The following is a 20381-nucleotide window of genomic DNA, read 5'->3' on the forward strand; positions in this document are numbered from 1 at the left end:
ATTACATAAGAAACTTTTAGCAAGACAATTTTCAAAAATTAAATCACCTAAGTTCAATATACAAATTCCAGTTAATGAATGAGAGAATGTCTTCTTAATACTGACTAATGTGGTTTATTTATTTACTGGAGAGGCTTAGTAACAACAGAAAAGAAAGAAATTGTGAAGATACGTCATTATATTCAACAATGTTTATCAAAATGCTGGTCAAGTTCATCATATACTTTATGTTTATTTGTCAGAAAATTGGGATATTATGGATGCAGCAGTGGGAAGCTAACTGGAGGGGTTTTTGTAGTTATTGTTCAGATGACTTTACATCCAAAATTATAAAGAAGCACACTTTTTTACAAATCAGAATTTGTAAAGACCAAAAATGATCACTAATCAGAGAATGTGTCTATATTGTGCTAAAGCAGCTGATAATGACATTAAATGAAACTTCACTTTGGAATTTAAGATTGAGAAGGGCTCACGTCAGGTGTTAGGTTTTAATAGATTTGGAGGCCTGTTTAAAGGTTGCTTTTTTTAAATTTCTGTGTTGGAGCACAACATACTGTACGCTAAGAAATAATAGCAGCCTAAAATTTTGTGAGATTTTTTTAATTAACAAAACAATATGTCAAACCATCTCTATGGATACTTACACAAAATAGGTGATAAGACATTCTGAGCAGAGAACATGATCTAGTAATGCTTATCATAGCACCATGGAAAGTAAGAATTTCAGGTCTTACTCCCACCTGTTCATTTCCTGTCTGTAGCCTCAAATTTAACTACTTTGTAGTCCTCATTCTCCCTTTGTAAGAAAACTATGCAAAAAAGTAGCTATTTGTTTCACATTTTGCTAGAATGGTGGGGTGGGGGTCAAAGGTGGGGATGGGTAGGGAGTGTAGCATCTGATAAGAATGCTGAGATGCTTAGAAGTGTATCTCTTCATAAAATTGTATCACAGTCATGAAAATCAGCAATTATCCAGTTGCTGGACTATGACAACAACAGCAAACAATAACGACAAAAAGACCTAGGTGAGGGCGTGGGACTAGAAAGTAGTATATATTATATTCCTACTCTGGGTCAAATAGCATAGTAGATTATTTGTGTTCTGTGTAATTTGCTTTAGAAATATTAAGAAACTAAGGCTCAGAGAGGTTGAATGATTCTCCCAGTTTACTATGGACAGCCAACAATGGAGTTAGTATTTTAAAATGCCTCTGGACTCCCAAGTCATGCTTACGTCTCCCCAGTGTGCCCAAGAAAGCCAAGGTAGTCAATTCTCCTGCACAGATGGGGTCAGAACAATCAAGAGAGCCAAAGAAGTCATATTTGTTCGGATTAAACAACTCAATCTTCAAACTATTTCACTCTAATATCAGGTGGAAATAGCATTTCCAAAGGAAAGAAGAAGGAGAAGAACAAGAACACAAAACTGAGTTTCAGCAAAGAGGGCAAGTGAGCGATTAAAAATAAATCTTTCATGATTTGCTCCCACAGGCAAGGAAAATAATATTTTTCAATCCTGCTTAGCCCAAACTAATCTGAGTTATTTAAAGTACTGTAACCAATGGTGACAAAACAGAGAGTTTATTACACCCTTTCGCAGGCAAGGACTTCTCCGAAGCAGGAAGCACATGTGGAAAGGGACCACGTTATCCACGGTACAGTGAGCAGCTCTCTATTACATTCGAACAGGGTGCTACATCTGCTCCTCGTCACAATTGGGAATGCTGTCGTACACCAGCCAGACCAGGCAGCTTATTTTCCATTCCGACTGGGAAACAAGATTATTTTCAGTCCTGGTGGGCACTCAAACACAAGCGGAGTCATAAAGCCAAAGAGAAATTTGCCCCCATCCAGGCCAGTGCTTTACAAATGAGAGTCAATGTCTTTAGGAACACCAGTAGTTAATAGCAGAATCCCAGATTAGAAAGCTCAAGATTTCTGAGATCTATTCCTCCAAAATAAATGCAGGGTTTCATTTGCGAAGTAGGACATCATTACCTAAAGATAACAGCATCTGCAGAAATACTTACTTAGCAACTAAATCACAAGGTCTTCCTTAGAGCTTCCTTTAGGCTAGAAATAGTCCCTGCTTAGCCAGCTGGCCTGAGAAGCCAGTGATACACATAAAAACCAAAAGAATTACAGAACTCCTCCTATCCCTTCATCTACTATCCCTTCATCTACTACATATCTGTAGCACTTTTTTTGAGATGGAGGGTTATAGAGCTAACGGAAGGAGGAAATGTCTAGATTTTCTTCCTTTATGGCAGGTTTCTATGCCCGGAAATATCTACCTCTCCAGTTAATGAAATGTACAATTTTTTATTCAACTGTTGTTTAAATTTACGGCTGGTGGTATTTGCAAAGACCTGATAGCCTTGACTCAGCTCTGCTGTCAGTGGGCCCAGGAGACCCCAGATGCTGGGATGTGTCAGTAGTACTTTTAGCTAGAGAATCCGGGTCCCCGGGAGCACCGACTAATACTGATTTACAGGCAGCCTAAGAAGTCTTAAAGGACACCTTCATGTCCTGCTTTTCTTTTTTTTTTTTAAGATTTTATTTATTTATCTGACAGAGAGAGACACAGCAAGAGCGGGAACATAAGCAGGGGGAGTGGGAGAGGGAGAAGCAGGCTTCCCATAGAGTAAGGAGCCCGATGCGGGGCTGGATCCCAGGACCCCGGGATCATGACCTGAGCCGAAGGCAGATGCCCAACAACTGAGCCACCCAGACGCCCCCACGTCCTGCTTTTAAAAACATATTTTAAAAGCTCCTGTTGCTGCTGTCCTAATTTTGTTATGTTGTTTTCCGAATCTATTTGTGGAGAAAGCAAATACTCCCATATTAATGCTATACTGATTATAAAGAAGAAGAAAAAAGCTTCTGTCAGATTTATCCCTCTAATTTACACGTTGCATTTTAAATTCACATGTGAGTCAGGGGAAAGAGACAATAATTCCACAACAAAGTATCTGTGAAAAGCATTATTTATTTACTTTGACCTAAACAAAGAGGCAGGAAGACTCTTCTAACAAAGCTTTCTTGAATCACTCATATCATCATATTTATTTTAGGATGGGCATGCAACTTTCTTTGTTTTTAAGATTTTATTTATTGAGTTAGTTAGTTGACAGAGAAAGAGCACAAGCAGGGGGAGCAGCAGAGGGAGAGGGAGAAGTAGGCTCCCCGCTGAGTAGGGAGCCCGACACAGGGCTCCATCCCAGGACCCTGGGATCATGACTTGAGCCGAAGGCAGCCGCTTTACCGACTGAGCCACCCAGGTGCCCCAGGCATGCAACTTTCTAAATATTCAAGAGAAGGTTGTAAAGACAGCATCTGTCACTGTATCTCGCAGGTTGCAAGGTATCCTAAAGGTAACCTTATTAACATGACAGTCATTGACCTCAGAGATTCCATCCCCAGTCATTCCTTCTGTCAACTACAGAGAGAGAGAGAGAAAGAGAGAGAGAGACGTCAGTGCACCATTCTGTTATTTCCAGATGCTTGCTTCCAGAAAATTATGATGCACGCTACATGAATGCTAGACAATACCAGTTTCGTTTTTCCCTCACCCAGATACCTCTTAAGTAGCGTTTAGGAAACTGGTTTAAAAAGTATGCTTATAAATGTTCTGTATTTATTTGCAAAGTTGCCCTGGAACACTTCTCTGATCATGCCCATTTCCAGTAATTATTTTAAATTATGTTTTAACAACTAAATGACTCCAGCAGCAAAGAAAAGGTCATATATAACAATTTCACGGTGTGACACACTTTGTGTGAACTGCATTGAAGGCAAAGGGTTGCAATAAATAAAATGGCTTTTATCTCTAGCAAACTTACTCAAAGACACACACATACATCTATAAAAGCTCGTAGGCATTTCCACATTTCCTGATGATCATTGGCCTTTCTTGAAACATATGCTTAGCCATGGAATCTAGGAGAGGGTCTCTCTGTGTTTTATAAGCATCATTATCAGAACAATGGCATGCAAGGAATGACAAATATCTCCACTGGGGATTTATGTTCGTTAAGAACTCAGAAAACACAGAATCTGCACCTGCTACAAGATAATATTGGGCTTGTAAAGCAAAACAAAGATTTCAACACAAAGCTGAAGATATTTACACAGGTTGGGAGATTGGCTGAACTGAGTCATGAGAAAATGAAAACCACGTAACTGCTTATAAGGCACCCAAAATCCAGAATATTAAGACACTGTTCGATACAAAGAATTTAGATTTGTGCCAGAAAACAATAGAAAAGATACTATAGATCAGATTTCACAGGAAGGAAGAGTGGAACAGGCCCTACCAGTTCTTACTATTCCTTCTGTCCACATACACGTCGTACTGGCTTTTCTATTTTTCATTGCCATAGAAAATGCCTCAGATGCTACACTGTGGTTGTTCTGTTATGAATAACACCGAGACCCTCAAGGATGGCAATAAGAACCTAAGATGCTTTTCTAGGTCTTTATCTACAGCATGTTACGTACGACATGGTCCATGCCATCCCCAAATAATAACATAACACTTTCCACCTCCCCGGTGCACCTGAGGGCCCACCTGTCAGCTTTATGACTTGAGAATGAAACATACAGGAATCCTGAAGGCTGCCAACTGCAGCACGCAGGTCAGTGTGCATATTCCTGCTTCAGGGCTTTTACCATTTCCAGGAATAACACCCTGAATTTAAATAGTAGCTTTCCTCCAAGGAACACAGACCGTTCTCACATATGCGAGACATAGATAGGTAAATAGATCTATAAACAAAGGAAAGTAAGGACTTGTTGATGCTATTTTAGATGAGAGAACTAAAACACAGTAAGTTAATAGGAAACCAAAATGATGCCAGAGAATGCATGATCTTTTAACCTAGACTTTTCATTCAAAATCCCATCTTCTATATGCTAAATTATCATCATGCAAAACTTATCTCTCGCAGGTGGTGGCGTTTTCTTGGTTATTTGGAAAAGCCTTCCTGATTTCAAGTTTGAATGCAAATAATCTTCACTGAGATATAACTAGCCCAGGATTTCCAATATTGTCACTCTAATGTCAAATTTTTTAGTGTAAGAAATAATATTTGGCCGTATAAAGATTATTTAAATGAGTTGCTATCCTGTACCTAGTGACTTTCAGTTTTTAGTTTTCCGGTTTTCCTTGACTAAGGAGTCAACTTAGAGTGAGAAAAGATCTCAGATTTTCTTCAGCCCTGAGCAAGTTCTTACAAGCAGACAAAAAATATAGTCAAATTAATTGTTAGTGTGTTATTCCACAGCTCAAAAAATACTGCCTGACATAATTACTGAAGAATCGAAGCTCAATCAGTAGAGCATGCAAGTCTTGATCTTGAGGCTGTGAGTTCAAGCCCCAGGCTGGATGTAGAGTTTACTTAAGAAAAAGGTGGGGGGAGATGGGGAGGGGAATAGGGCCTTGTGGCTCCTAACAGCAAGCATTAGAAGAGAGAGGAGAGAGAGAGGTTTATGATGTGACATGAACAGGACGTAATGCATTTGGGAATAGGCAAGAAAAGTTTACTTTAAAAGAAAAGGCTGTGACCAATATGTTTCAGATCCAAAGAGATCCTTTATTGGAAAACCCTGACAAAGACCAATTTAGTTTGTGATTACTGCAACGGGCATTGTGCTAAGTACTTTCCAGATTACCTTGTTTGATTCTTCTTATTCTTGACATAGGTCCTATTATGCCCAGTTTACAGTTGAGGAATTAGGTTAAGAGATGTCACCTGACTTGCCACAGGTCCCACAACTGTTAATTGGTAGAGTCAGAATAAGAGCCTAGAGTGATCTACCTCCAAAGTTTGCTCTGAACCACTCTGCCCCGCTGACTAATTTTGACAGGGGGCGGGGGTGGGGGGGGATTAAACCTTGGAGAAAAACCAACAAGGACTTTTTCTCAAGGATTTTATCTCTCACACCAGTTCTTCTAATGCTTCTCTTTTCCTCTTGAACTGAGGTACTCCCCCATTTACTAAGGAAGGGTTGGGTCAGAGATACATTCACGTATTATAGCTATTACTCATGTCCCACAGGAACCTGAAGGGCAACTCTTTGTGTGTAATTGTGAGCAGAGGCGTAATTAAGAATTTCTAGTACGTGAGTGAGCTCCAAGATTTATACTCCGCCCCAGCCCACTTTTCTTTATACCAATTATAGAACCGAATATCATTGCATGTGCACATACCGATCCCCAGTAAGTCGAGGACATTCGCAGGCACCCATCATGTGCTGATCAATGCAGTAGACCCTGGCCAGCTCTGCACCCTACTTGGTTTTGTCCCTGCTGGATTCAGCTGTTCCTGCCCTATCACTAGTGACAGTTGCCATCCGTGGAGAGGAATAGCACATTCACATCAGTCCCCAGTGGGCCAACAGAATTACTAGTTGCCGTTAAAAACTAACTCTATTAGTAAAATCTGTAACAATCTCTAAATTGTAAAGTACAGCACACAAAGCCAATTACAGCCTTGCTTTCTTCCCTATCTCAACTCCCCTCTTCTCTTTTCACACCCCACCCTGACATGTGAAATTACATGGTGCACTTTCATGATGCTGGGCCTTCAAAAATGCTGTTCTTTTTTCCTGGGTGCCGTCTCTTCTCTGAGCCGGTTGGCAAACTGCTCGTCATCCTTCAGGATTGAGCTCAAAGTCTAGAAATCCTCCTCTATTTTCTGGACTGCCTTCCCCCTTCTGTGCTCTCTTGGATCTGGAGAATGCCTGTGTTCTGGTGCCCATGGTAAGTATCACGCATAGAAGTTATTCACATCTCCATCTCCCCAGCGAATGTGTGAGTCCCAGCAACCAGAGTACAACATGTAGTAAACCATAGGTCGTGACCGAATGGTCTGTGAGTGAATGAAGGAATGAGCATAAGAGCCTAGGCTTTTCCTCAAGTGCCTTACAGTTTTAGTTCAGACTTGAAAGTGTATGCACGTACCTTGGTGTTGCTGACATAATCGTTCTCCATGAATTCAAATAGAAGCTGTAAACACTGATATCTACTCAAGAGAAAAAGAAAAACCTCTCGAGGTCAGTGGGACTGTAGAGTTGGTGAGCTCACAGGACCACAAAGAAGTGGAGGAATAGGAAGGAAGTGACTAAGAAGGGCAGCAACTAACTGGTTAGCTAGTCACCACACATACCAACGTTAGCTCTGATTTACAGGAAGTTGCTTCAGTACTAGGAGCAGTCTTGATTCCTTGGCTGGCTTTCCCGTCAGGTGACAGTACTCGGCTCTCTGGCCCTTGACAGTAGTAGTAAGACCTTCTGCTGAGTCATCTGTCACACTTCTCTCTGGCATCATTCCTCCACGGAGAAGGCACTTCCTCTTCCTCTTCATCAACACTGTTTTCTTGATGAATTCTGCAGCTACTCTCATTACAGTGTGTAAGTTCCCTTTGCCCTTAGAAAGTACGGACTGTGGGTAATGAACATTTTGTCTAAAATATTTTCATGTTACAATCTCTGATATATCCTCAAAGAATTATCTTAAGAATGAAGAAAGGGGTAGGGCGCCTGGGTGGCTCAGTCGGTTAAGCGTCTGCCTTCGGCTCAGGTCATGATCCCAGGGTCCTGGTATCGAGTCCCGCATCAGGCTCCCTGCTCAGTGGAAAGTCTGCTTCTCCCTCTCCTTCTGTCACTCCTCCTGTTTGTGCTTTCTCACTCTCTCTCTATGTATATCTCAAATAAATAAATAAAATCTTTTTAAAAAAAGAATAAAGAAAGGGGTAAAAAAAAAGGAAATATACTTATAAGAGCAAGATCATTTGAGGTCTAAGCTATTAAGCTATTTGTGTTAATGAACTTTATATTCATAATTAAGACTTCAACATTTTAAGTGAGCAGAACTTAGTGGAGGCAAAAATAGAGTAATAGAGATATCTTATTAAGGATATTTCAATGATCCCTCGACCAATGGTAGCCTGGCACTCTACTGCGTATCCGTAACAAAGTCAAAGAAATTTCCTAACTTCTAATTATTTGTAATCTACAGGAAGCACTCCAATGCTAATGCAAAGTGATGAGAGAGAGAATAGAGATAATCTATGTAATGGGTATAAATCTCATTTTACAAACTTGTATGTACAAGAAATATATTTATTATTTTCTATAACTATGCTTAATTATTTTTTACACCAGCCCCCATCTTCCAAGCTAGTGGAAAATTTGACATTGGTAATTCCTAGTTCTTTCAATCCAATCCTCTTACCCGGGTCGTTGGAATAGGGGAGGAAGGAGGGAGCACCTGCCTCTGGTTGTTGTTCGTTGTTTGCCCCGTCTGTAGGACTCTTTGGGCTCAGGGCTGCTTGCCAACCTCTGTGTCCTGCACAAGAGACGAGACATTTTTACAGGGCTTCAGCTGGCTTTCTCTGCCTAAGTTCCTCAGGCAACTGGTTTGGTGGCTTCGCAACAGGGAGGCAGAATCGTGAATTGTTTAAGAGGGCCAACTTTGGCATCACTTAGATGCACACCCTGAGCATGCCATATCTCGTGACCTCAGGCACATTTTGTTTTCTATTTCCTACTCTTCAGATTTCCACCTGTAAAGTAAGGGTGTGCCTGTTACATACCTCACAGAGTTGTGAGGGCAAAACGAGGTTAACTCGAAGTAAAGTCGCAATGCCTGGCCCATGGTAAGTGTTCAGTAACAGGTATAGCCACTATTACTACCAGTGCTGTCATTGTTGTGATTCTTAGTACCGACACCGTCATGCTCAGGGCACTCCCAGAAAGAGTACAGACATCGTCCTCTCTGCCCCGGACCCACAGATCTCTTTCTCTCCCTCCGTTCCCCAGGCCGGCAAAATCCTTTTCATCGGGGAGACAAGGCCTATGTTCTCTCTGCTTTCTGCTGGATTCTCCACCTCCAACTGCACACCATTGTATCTTGTTATTTTTCCTGCAGTCACCTATTAAAATGTCCACAATAGCTTCATGTGGGGTTTTTTGTGGGCAGAGGGGGGGTTTCTTGTCCAAAAACTGTCCTGGGCAAAGAACAGGGAGGAGGGAAAGAGGGGGACTACAGAAAGAAGAAAAGCATTAATTGTATTTCAAAATATTACCTAACTGCACTAATGCAAAGTAGTATGAGACCATTAAAAAGGAAGAATTTAACTCCCCCTGGGAAAAACAGAGGAAGGCGTAGAGGATCAAAACTCCCCCCGAAAAATACTGCGTGTTCACTGTGGCAAAGAAGGGGTGGGGGGGATGCATTCCCTCCCTCTCCTGTAAGCTCTTTGAGTGATGGACAAATTTTATTTTGTTCTCCAGTGTGTCTCTTATCTTTCTGGGCACCTGGCACAGCACAGGCATTTAATACCTTTTTGTCGAATAAATAAAATAAATCTCTGTAAGAAGAAATAACATGCACAAAACAACAAGCCTTGAAAAAGTTTAGGTGTTCAGAGAAGTAACAGGTACAGAGAACCCTAGCTTTAGAAGGTCAGCAGTGGGGAGAGAGAGAGAGAAAGGGAGAGAGACAGCACAAATAACAGAAATGAAACATGCCATACAACTAACCAGGATGAACTTACTGCTTTTACTAAAAAAGTTTAAATTTTCTCCTAAAATGGAACTTTTGACTTAAGCAGAGGGGTGACCAAATCAGTTGTAACTACTGAGGATATGGAGCAAGGCCAGACACAAAAGAAAGAGTAGCTAGGTAAAGTCTGTGGTGGTCCAGGAAAGGAGATTGAATTATTGGACAAAACTGATGTTCCTCTGTTGTAGAACTGTGCATCCACACCCTTACCACAACTTTGTGGACAAGAGGATTAAGTGAACTTCCCCATCCCTTAACCCTGGGCTTGGCCGTACATCTTTTTTTGACCCGTGACTCAAGCATAAGCTTGAATGTGCTCATGCACTTGAGTGGCCCTTTGAGCTCTGGGGATCTGCCCTGAGAAGAACAGGCCTCACTAGCCACTCTAACCTAGGCTCCCAAATGAGATAGCTATAGCAGGCCTGAACCCAATGTGTAGGCTGTAGCTCCGAGCCCAGACTCCCGGGGTCCAGGCTTGCCCAACGGAGACTCCTGAAAATAAAAAATTGTTGTTCTGAGGCAGCCATTGGATTTTAGAGGAGTTATTTTACAGGGTACTCTGGATTCTAAAACTCGAGACTTTTAAAAACTTGGTGGCCTCTTCACACTGCTCTCTCTGCTGTTGACAGTCCCTATAAGACCCCTAACATGCTACCTCCAAAGTTATGAAAAAGTCCTACATTCTTGGGTGGGGTACTTGAGGAAGCCTGTCACTTTGTTCCTAGGGAAAACCAGAGGAGTACCGACTCATTGTTTGGAGGAAGACCCCGAACTCAATGAAAAAACTCCAAAGTCAGTGTTTCAGAATGGGAAATTAACATTTAAAGGTATAAATTGGGCAATTTTTTAGAAGCGCTTTAATGGGTGTTCTTTAGAAAATGTTTCTTTTGACAAACTGGATTTGAGCCATACTCTAAATATCAATGTCTGCATATATGCAGAGTTGTCTGTCTCATCTGAGTATTTGAAATGTAAAGCAAGGATAGAGAGGACGTGAAGAGGTCTTATTGGCCCAATTCTAATTCCAGTTCATGCTACTAAAAAGCTGGACTGGTTAAAGCCAACCCCGGCCCGCTTGGATGATTGCATTCAAATAAGGCATTACCGAAGGCAGAAAAACCTCTTTGAGCTATGGTGTTACAAGTTCCTGAAGCGAGATCACAGCTTTGTGGCTAGGTGTGGAAGTTTTCCTTGAAGAGAGTGTATCTTCCCAGCGTCAGTCATCCTGGATGAGTTCCAATCTGATGCCAGAAATGAGGATTTGGGGCCTTAGACTGGGGTTAACGGCACCTTCACTTTAGGCCTCGGACTGTGGACAGGGCCGGGTCATGCATACGCTGGGACGTTCCTGCCGAGCTGTCGGCCTGCCTGAAGCTGGGCCAGTAAGAGATCCGAGGTCCTGTCTGCTCTCAGATTAACCACTTGTAGAGCAATAGCAAGTTACCATCTTTGTTACCAACTTTCCTTCCATGATGCCAAAACCTTTCATAAAGTCTACTTATCATTTTAACCCGGTCTCACCGGGACTGTGGGGAGTTGGGGAGACGTCTGTCTCCTATTTCAGAGGGAGGAGAGCAGGCATCAGGCTTGTGTGGGATCAGAAAGGCAGTGGTGGCAGCTGTCATTCTTGGAGGACAGGAGAGCTGAGCCTGTATGTTTAGTGGTCTCTCGAGCAGGACGAACAGCAAGGGCAGCAGTTTAATGAGGAGGCCACCTGGTCCTGAGCAGGGCCTAGGAAAACTCTCAGAAGTAAGGAAGTCTTAATTCCAGTGAGTAGGCTGGTAGGTGCTCAAGCTACAGTCATTGGGGAATTGAAAGAAAGCATGATCCTATTTTATAGCCACTAGCTAGTAAAATCTGGAACATTAGATTACTAATTATTCATTTTATCACAAAATAATATTTTTCCAATTTTTAAAAGGCTTTTTCTTTAAGATGGAAAAGCAAGGCAATCCTGCAAGAAAAATTGAGAGCACAGTCCAAAATATAAATTCTCAGAGATAAACATATTTCTCGCATTAAAAAAAAAGTCTAGCTTTGTAAATAAAAACTGACTCGTATAGTAAATAACCATTGAATTGACAGAGACATATGGAAAGAATGTGGCTAGATGGGAGTTTTGTGGAGGCCATTAGTAAGAAGTTATGTAAATAAGATGTGTTTTTCAGTGCCAAGAGCATATTAATGAGAGAGAGGAAATCATATCTCTAGCTTTTTTGAAGATGCATTTGGCTTCTCTCTTTAAAGACTACTCTCCTGAAATTAAAGCTAATGCTTTGGAAAAAAACAACGTGTACCTTCAAAAATGTAGAACATCGTTTTTTAGTTAATTATTGATAATGATTTAAAACAGTTTGATTTCTGAAGCCAAGTTAATTTAAGAACCAGATTGAAAAAAAAAAAAAAAAACAAGCTTTGTCTCCCTGTCCTTAAAAACAAGATTTGCCTGGTGCTTTTGAGGGACGTTTAGGCTTTAATTGCTAATATTTAATAATATCAATTGAAAACACCTAAATTCAAGGATAGCTTTTTAACAAGTGCTTGACATTTTACTTACTCCTAACATTTATAAAATAGAAAACATAATGAGGCTGATTTTTGTATGTGTGTGGTCCTTTTACTTTGCTTGAATCCTTATATGAGTCAAGTAGCAGTTTCAGCATAACGCAGGGCAAGGAAAGGGAATCCCCTCCTATGGGGTCTTTAAGAAGAAAGAAAGTAGCTCCCTTGGGTGCTTATTGTATATTCAGGACTATCTTCAATATTTTAAATAAGAGAACGATTTTGTAGTATATAAAATAAAATAAGACAAAATTTCCGTAATTAATCTTATTTTCTGATACACATCCCTGATCTTCACAGAAAAGATAATACAGTCTTCATAGAAAGTCATTGACTCTTTGAAGTGTGTTTTAGATCATTCTCTAAGTAATCTAAGCTCTCAACATGTCAGGAATAGGACTGTCTTAGGTAAGAGGGCAAATGGAAATACTTCTGCTTCTCATAATATGGACAAACAACTGTTCATTGGAATTTTAAATCTTAAAGCTCTTACTACGTTTTCTCCTGAGAATCAGTATTACTTTCTTGCTTTCATTCACAATTACAGTCCGAGGCTGCTGCTTATTAATATTTACTCGCTTTTTATTTGTAGAACATAGGAACCGTGCCTGGGTAGCACTGCACATTTGCAGGGCCTTGTCAGAGCTCTCAGTGCCAGGACACAGAAGACATAACTCCCTGAGACCGCCAGCACTCTTCTGTCTAGAGCAGCCTATATGTACTACTAAAGGGAACTTATTTAAAATCTATTCTTTGGTTTTCAGAAGCTGCATAAAGACTAAATACTCCTCCTAATACAGAATTTTTAAAAATGTCCCTTTATCCTTTCTGAAAAAAAATATGGTTTCAAAGCACAGTGGTATCATCAGAAATAGAAGCAGCTCGCGAGAAATATCAGCAAATGCCAGCAGAAAGGACTTCAGTGCATAAAAATGAAGTGTGTTAAAACTAGAGACCTTTCCATTATTAATGAAACGGAGTGCCATTAGGAAATGCAAGGAGACAAGAGTAATAGCAAAGTCATGAATTAAATAGTAACTTAAAAGCGAGAGTTACTAGTTTCCCAGCACATGCCATCTTCCTACTAAAGTTTATTCAGTGGGGAATGATGAAATAGTACTAATGCTTCAAATAAATACATCTAATATATAGAAAAATCACTTCAATATCAAGATGTTGGGGTGAGTGACATCAAGTACCTATTGCAGTTACATTAACAGCTTCTACACCAAAGAAAAGTCTCATGCCTTCCTCGGTTCTGCACATTTAAGGGCTTTCTGTAATATAGATCTTCCTTCGACCAAAACAAAAATCAAACCTGCAGTTTATCTTGTCTGAACTTGCAGCACTAGAGATGAGTTTTGCAACTGTGATACATTATGAAAATATTACTACTGAAAGGAGAGTCTCAGAATGTAGAGGAGGTTAATTCTTACAGGTCCATCACCATCAGAAACACCAGGAACCATGCACAATTTGGAGACAATCTCCGTGAGGTCCTTGGAGCTGCTCCCACAACAGCCACTTTGCAAAGCTCACAATGAAGGTAAAGTAGTTCTTCCTATATCTTTGTAACAGAAAGGGAAAGTGCCTTTACCTTTAATGAAATTCATTTTCACAGCCCATCAATCTTCGCTTAAGTACCTTGAGAAAAATGAGACGTCTTATTCATTTAGAATTCCTCAGTGCCTAACTATCATGACATCTATTATTTAATTAGTTCTCATAAAAGCTTGTTGAGTGAAAGAATAAATGAAATAAGTATAAATGTCTAGCATATTTTTGTCTACATCTCCCCTTATCTATAATGTATGATAAACACAGTAGCAAGCACTCAATGAATGATCCACCAGAATTGTGAGTCAAGTGTCCAAAAGAACGGTATAATTTATTCCCTTGGAGTCTGTGCTTTTGAAGAAAATGAACACTACTCAATGCACCATAAGAATCAAGGAAAATAAAAGTTAGATCAGTGAATTATATCCTTTTGGAGACCTTTAATAATTACTCCTGAAAGTTTTAGACCATGATCCTATGAAGCTTGATGGGGCTTTTGTAACTCAACTAATATGTGTAGAATAGAATTCTTTGTTTGGGATGGGCAGTTATCACCTTTAGATAAATAATGGCACATAGGTTTTCTTGGAAACTCGTCAAGAAACAAAAAAACCATTGAGTGTCCCAAGACAGGCATAGTTAATGTTGGGATAAGATAAATAAAAAAATAAATAATTAACACAGCTCAGTGTGACTCACCAGTTGATTACTGCACCTTCTGAGCCCATTTATTTTTAGAGGTATTCAAGTTTTACCTCTCTTATTTTCTCTGATCCTTCTGCCAGAGTATACTTCAGTCTTTGGAACTACTTTTCAAACTATTGGAATCCTTCAAACAGAAAACTGTTTTCCTGCACGTGCACAACCTTACTTCTAACCTACGTATCTTTCCCCTCCTGCCCCAACATGCGTATACTCTCCAGAAAAAGCAGTAGTAGTAATAATAATAATAATAAAATATTGAAAAAAAAAAAAACAGATAGATGACACACTTAAAACAGTATAATGTGAAGAGGTTTTATTTACAAAAAGATTATTCCAAAAGGAGTGGATGGGGCATATATTGAAACCCCAAAAGATTATCAGGAACCCAGGGCTATTAGCTGCCAGTCAGCCACCACCACAGACTTAGAAGGATGAAGGAAGGAAGTCACTGGAAGCCAAAAGAAGAGAAGAGTGTATCACACAACAGGCCAGTTTGGGAAGACTACAGACTTTTTTTTTTTTTTTAAGATTTTATTTATTTATTTGACAGAGAGAGACACAGCGAGAGAGGGAACACAAGCAGGGGGAGCGGGAGAGGGAGAAGCAGGCCTCCCGCGGAGCAGGGAGCCCGATCCGGGGCTCGATCCCAGGACCCTGGGACCATGACCTGAGCCGAAGGCAGACGCTTTAATGACTGAGCCACCCAGGTGCCCCAAGACTACAGACTTTTCTGTGGAGGAACACACCCGGCCTGAGAAAGCCTCGGAGGGAAAAGGCTGGGGAGTTGGAAACCACTGATGTAATGGAAACAGGGCAGCCCTGATGTAGGAGAGAGAGGGGACGGGTGAAGAAGGACAGAGGGTGGATTTGTAGGAGACAAAGAAAGTTGTGTAGCATAGCCTGAGCATGGTAGAAAAACTCACTCATTTGCAACAATAAATGCTTATCACCTCTTGGCAGATGAGTACGGGTAGAAGTGACCCTGGAAATAATGGGATTCTGCTCCCAGGGAATTCAACAAATATTCATTGATCAGCAGCTACTATGTGGCAGGAATTATTCTAAACACTAGGGATTAGAATATGAATAAACCATGGACACTGTTCTGCAGAAGGTCATAGTCTGGGAAGAGATTTAGGCCCATAAACAGATAATTACAACAAAATATAAAAAAGTGCAGCCAATGAAAGTATGAACTCCTTAAGGGCATGGACTAAATCATATTCTTTTTTGTATAACTAGCTCCTAACAAAATGCCTGGCACATAGTGGGGCTAAATAAATGTTAAATAAGTAAAAGGTATAGTATGGGTGGTACACAGAGGTAAACTTGGGAAAAGCTAGCTTTGTTGTCTGATAAGTCCTCAGCAAACTTAAAATGGGAAAAATTTGCAATTCACAGGTATCATTTTATTTCATTTACACAATTTTTCATTGTTTGTTCTTTAAAAATATTTAGAAAAAAAAATAAAAATATTTAGAGTTTCCTCTTATTTCCTAGATGCCAGTGAAGCACTACACCCTATGTAGACTGCCTTTTTTCTACTCTCAGTTAAAACATCCCATTTCTTAGGTCCCTGCTTTTACTATACATATATGTGTGTGTATGTGTGTGTGTATATATGTGTGTGTGTGTGTATATGTATATATATGCCACACACACATATATATATCTCACACATATATATTTTTTAAACATATAGTGTATATTTTAAAATTATTCAATGTGTAACTTAAGTGACAAAGAAGGCATATAGAGTCATTGGGAAAAAAATGGTCTACTCAAATGCAGTGGACCAATTAGCTAGCAATTTGGGATGAAGGTAAATTTATAACAAATTCATGCCTCATATTACAATAATTTGAGACTGAGTTAAGGTTTTTTGTTTTTTTTTTAAAGATTTTATTTATTTATTTGACAGAGAGAGAGAGACAGCGAGAGCAGGAACACAAGCAGGGGGAGTGGGAGAGGGAGAAGCAGGCTTCCCGCCGAGCAGGGAGCCCGATGTGGGACTCGATCCCAGGACCCCAGGATCATGACCTGAGCCGAAGGCAGATGCTTAATGACTGAGCCACCCAGGCGCCCCTGAGTTAAGGTTTTAAAATAGAAAATGAAATGATAAAAATATAGGAAGAAAATTAGTCTATTTATGTTTATCTTGAGATAAGGAAATTTTACTACTGTAAACAAAAGAGAAAAATAAATGACAATGAGAAGATATTTGCAATATTTGCAATATATATGGCAAAGAGTTAACATCCATTGTGAAACAGGGAAGGGGGCATTGCAACTAGGCTTGGAAGGTATCTGGAAAAATAAGTGTTTTCCCACAATATAAATAATACACATGTGCATATTGTTTCTCTCCAGTGTCCTAGTTTAGTAAATAAATAGAAAACATAAGGTAAAATTATGGCGATACTAGCCAGTATGAATAATCTGAGAACATATACAGGCTTGTGAAGAACTCTTACAAATCAATAAGAAAAAAGCAAAACTTCAATAGTAACGAAGTAAAAGCATGAATAAGCAATTCATAAAAGTATAAGTGAATAATAAACATATGAACAAAATGCTGGGTGGCTCAGTCGTTGGGCATCTGCCTTCGGCTCAGGTCCTGATCCCAGGGTCCTGGGATCAAGCCCCGCATCGGGCTCCCTGCTCAGCAGTAACTCTGTTTCTCCCTCTCCCACTCACCCTGCTTGTGTTCCCTTTCTCACTGTGTCTGTCTCTGTCAAATAAATAAATAAAATCTTCAAAAAAAATGCTTATGGTTTTAATCTAATAAATTGACAATGATTAAAAGAATGGTAAGATCTCTGGCACCTGGGTGGCTCAGTCAGTTAAGCATCTGACTCTTGGTTTCCGCTCAGGTCATGATCTCAGGGTCGTGAGACCCAGCCCTGCCTCAGGCTCTGCACCCAGGATGGAGTCTGCTTGAGATTCTCTCTCACTTTCCCTCCCCCTCTGCTCTTCCCCCTCTGCCCCTCCCCCAGCTGGCCACACTCTATAAAATAAATAAATAAGTAAAATCTTCAAAAAGAAAAGAATGGTAAGATCCAATTTGGGTGAAATACAGGAAAATAGGCACTCATATACTTATTTATCAATACAAATTAGTTCACCATTTCTATGCAATAGACTTATATTGTGAATAAAGGATGACCATGATATTGTCAAAGAGAAGCCAGATTAAAAAGCAATAATAACGTGGCTCTTTGAAGATATGAAGAAATTATTGTTAATTTGTTAATGATTGATATTGTGTTTTGTTTTGTGCAAGAGTTCTTATCTTTTAGAGATAAATATTGAAGTGTTTATTTATTAAATGGATTTGCTTTAAAATAATTCAAGACTGCAGGAATAGCAGAAGGTAGACATAAAGCAAGATGGCCACATCTTGATAATTGTCAATGGCACATGGGTATTCATTATACAGTCTTTCTCCTTTTTACATATATAAAAACCATACCAGAATTATTTTAAGCTGTTTGCATACTAACATCCACATTTTGTAAGAAATAAGATTATATATGGATTATGCATAAAAAAAAGAACAGATGAAAAGATACCAGAAGTTAACAGTGGTTATCTTGGGGGAAAACTTTAGTTTTCTCCCCTTTTTTTGCCATATATCCCAAAATTTTTACAGTGAACATAAATTACTTTGATTGCTAGTAAAATAATTTTTTAAGAAATGCATTCAAAAACAATTTTTAAAAATGCATTCAGTGCAATCACTTTAATCTTAGAAAAGAGGAGCCATGAAAGACAAGCTAATATGTTTTTTCCTAGGAAACCTTTTATTCCCACATCTTTCACAATTTTTATAGTCCTTTCCTTCATTCCACCTGCTTTCGATTCAGGAATATCAAGCATACTGCTCATGGGCTTAGATTAATTTTTCTTTCATATTTTATTTTCTCTTCAATTTCTTTTCTTCTATCTACTTGGTATATATTGATATTAGGCCCTCATTTTAACTAACCACCATTAAACATCATTAACTAAATCCAGCATTTTGTCCCATCATACTTTCACCTGAAACCAATGAGAACTCATTTATGATATAAGGTATAAGCAACATAGAGCAAGATAAGAAATGTGCCTTACGGTATTTCAGCTAGTTGGGCAGACACCATTGTAATTGAGACTATAAGCATTAATGTTGGAGTCAACCAAAGTAAAACTGTGCTTTAAATGAATTTTTGTAAAATAACAGTGACCTATATTTGTCTCTTGCATTTGAGCAGAGCAGAGTATTATAAGAGCAAAGAGGAAAGTGAGTTTTACAATAAAATGTTTGAAGGGACATACTGGGTTCTCTGCCTCCTCCTTCTCCCCCCACCCTTTAAATCTGCATAATACTTGTTTTAGAAAAATAAGAAGAATCTGACTATTATCAGTATTGTATCGCAACATAGCCACTTATGATCACTGATCCTCATAACCACCTCCACAGACTTATGTTCGTGTAATCTAAGTGGAAGAAACTGAGACTCAGAAAAAGATTAAGTATGTAGTTCGAAGTCACACAGCCTGGATTCAAATACTATTTCTATCATATGCCAAAGCCCGTTCTCTTTTGATGCCACCACACTGCATTTATGGACAGAGCACGTTATGTGGATTGATGGGGAATGAAATGGGAAAATAGCGGGGTCAGGATAGTATGAGACAGAGCAACATTAAAGGGAGAATAATTTCAACTGTGATGGTTATTCTTATTCTATGTTTTCAGCCGTAAATGTGCACTATCACAACATTTTAAATTTACAAAGGCATGCCTCTTGCCATTTGCTGCATACCAATGTGTTCCAGGATGATTCATGACTTCCAAGGATATTAAAACTGGAAGGGACAATAGAGATCATCTAATAAAATCTTCCCCTGCTTAAAAAAAAAGAGTTGTAAGAAAATATCGTGAAGTGCTCCTTTATCTATAAGCTCAATTGCTATTGCTGTTTATGATACGAAAAACAATTAGGTGTGAATTTGGTGTCGTTTGAAAACTCCTGTAGTAGCATCCATATCTATACTCTAAGTGCAGTGAATGTCATATATATTTGAGCAAATAGGTGACAGTGGACAAGGGGCAAGGCACTGAACTGGAACTAGAAGCCTGCGGCTTTGGTTTACTTGTGTTTCTCACAAGTTGTATGATTTTGATCACTTAAACTGGTCAGATTACACATAAGTAAATAGAAGTAACTGGACTGCATTCCCTTCTCTTGGAGTCTTTTAAGGGAAAGAACTGTAGAGTTCTAGTAGTGTGGTTAGACTTGGAAATCACCTGTACAAATAATGTTTCCTCAAAATACAAGTAAATCTACAGATACCTCTTCTATCTTTCTAGTGTTCTGGATTAATAAATGAATAGAAAACACACAGGAAAATTACAGCAACGGTAGGGCAGAGAATGAACAGTGTGAGGTTATCCACAGTCTTTTTATATAAATAGACATTTGTAACTCAGTTGAGGTAGTGTAAACTTGACCAAGGAGAAGAGATAACAGGGTAAGCAAGAAACTGACACCTTGGGATGTGAGGCAATCAATACTCAGAGCTTTGGGAAGAGTCAAAAACATCGATATGTTTAATTGGTTAAAGTATGAGAAAATACAACTATATGGTATTTTCTGTATGTCCTCACTCAGAGATTAACAAAAAATTAACCTCATTTATTGTTTTACCTCCATATTTGGTTCTATTAATCTATAAGTAATTGATATAACTTTCATTATTAATGTTCTACTTTTTAAAAATCCATTTCAAACAAATCCGAAAGTGGCTAAGTAAATAACCATTCAAATACCTGATTCATGTACCATCTGGGCGATTATGGCATTAGCTGTGCTGCCAAAGTCTTTGAGATAAATGGCCTCAATATAAACATGTGATGATGCTAGTTGTACGGTAGCATCACAAGTGGCCGGCACCCCTGGAATCCGGAAACCTACATCTGCAAATCTATGACAGTTGTATT

The 20381-nt window shown here is 39.3% G+C and overlaps 1 long non-coding RNA gene across 2 annotated transcripts in view; it reads left to right on the forward strand.

The window, feature by feature from the left end:
* Positions 1–20381, forward strand: part of LOC135365398 (uncharacterized) — a 142995-nt gene that overhangs the window by 67664 nt on the left and 54950 nt on the right. The gene's annotated exons all lie outside the window — the stretch shown is intronic.

Source organism: Mirounga angustirostris, unplaced genomic scaffold (genome assembly GCF_029215605.1).
Source record: "Mirounga angustirostris isolate CCGP_5_RB_7025 unplaced genomic scaffold, mMirAng1.0.hap1 SCAF_7, whole genome shotgun sequence".
NCBI classification, from domain to species: domain Eukaryota; kingdom Metazoa; phylum Chordata; class Mammalia; order Carnivora; family Phocidae; genus Mirounga; species Mirounga angustirostris.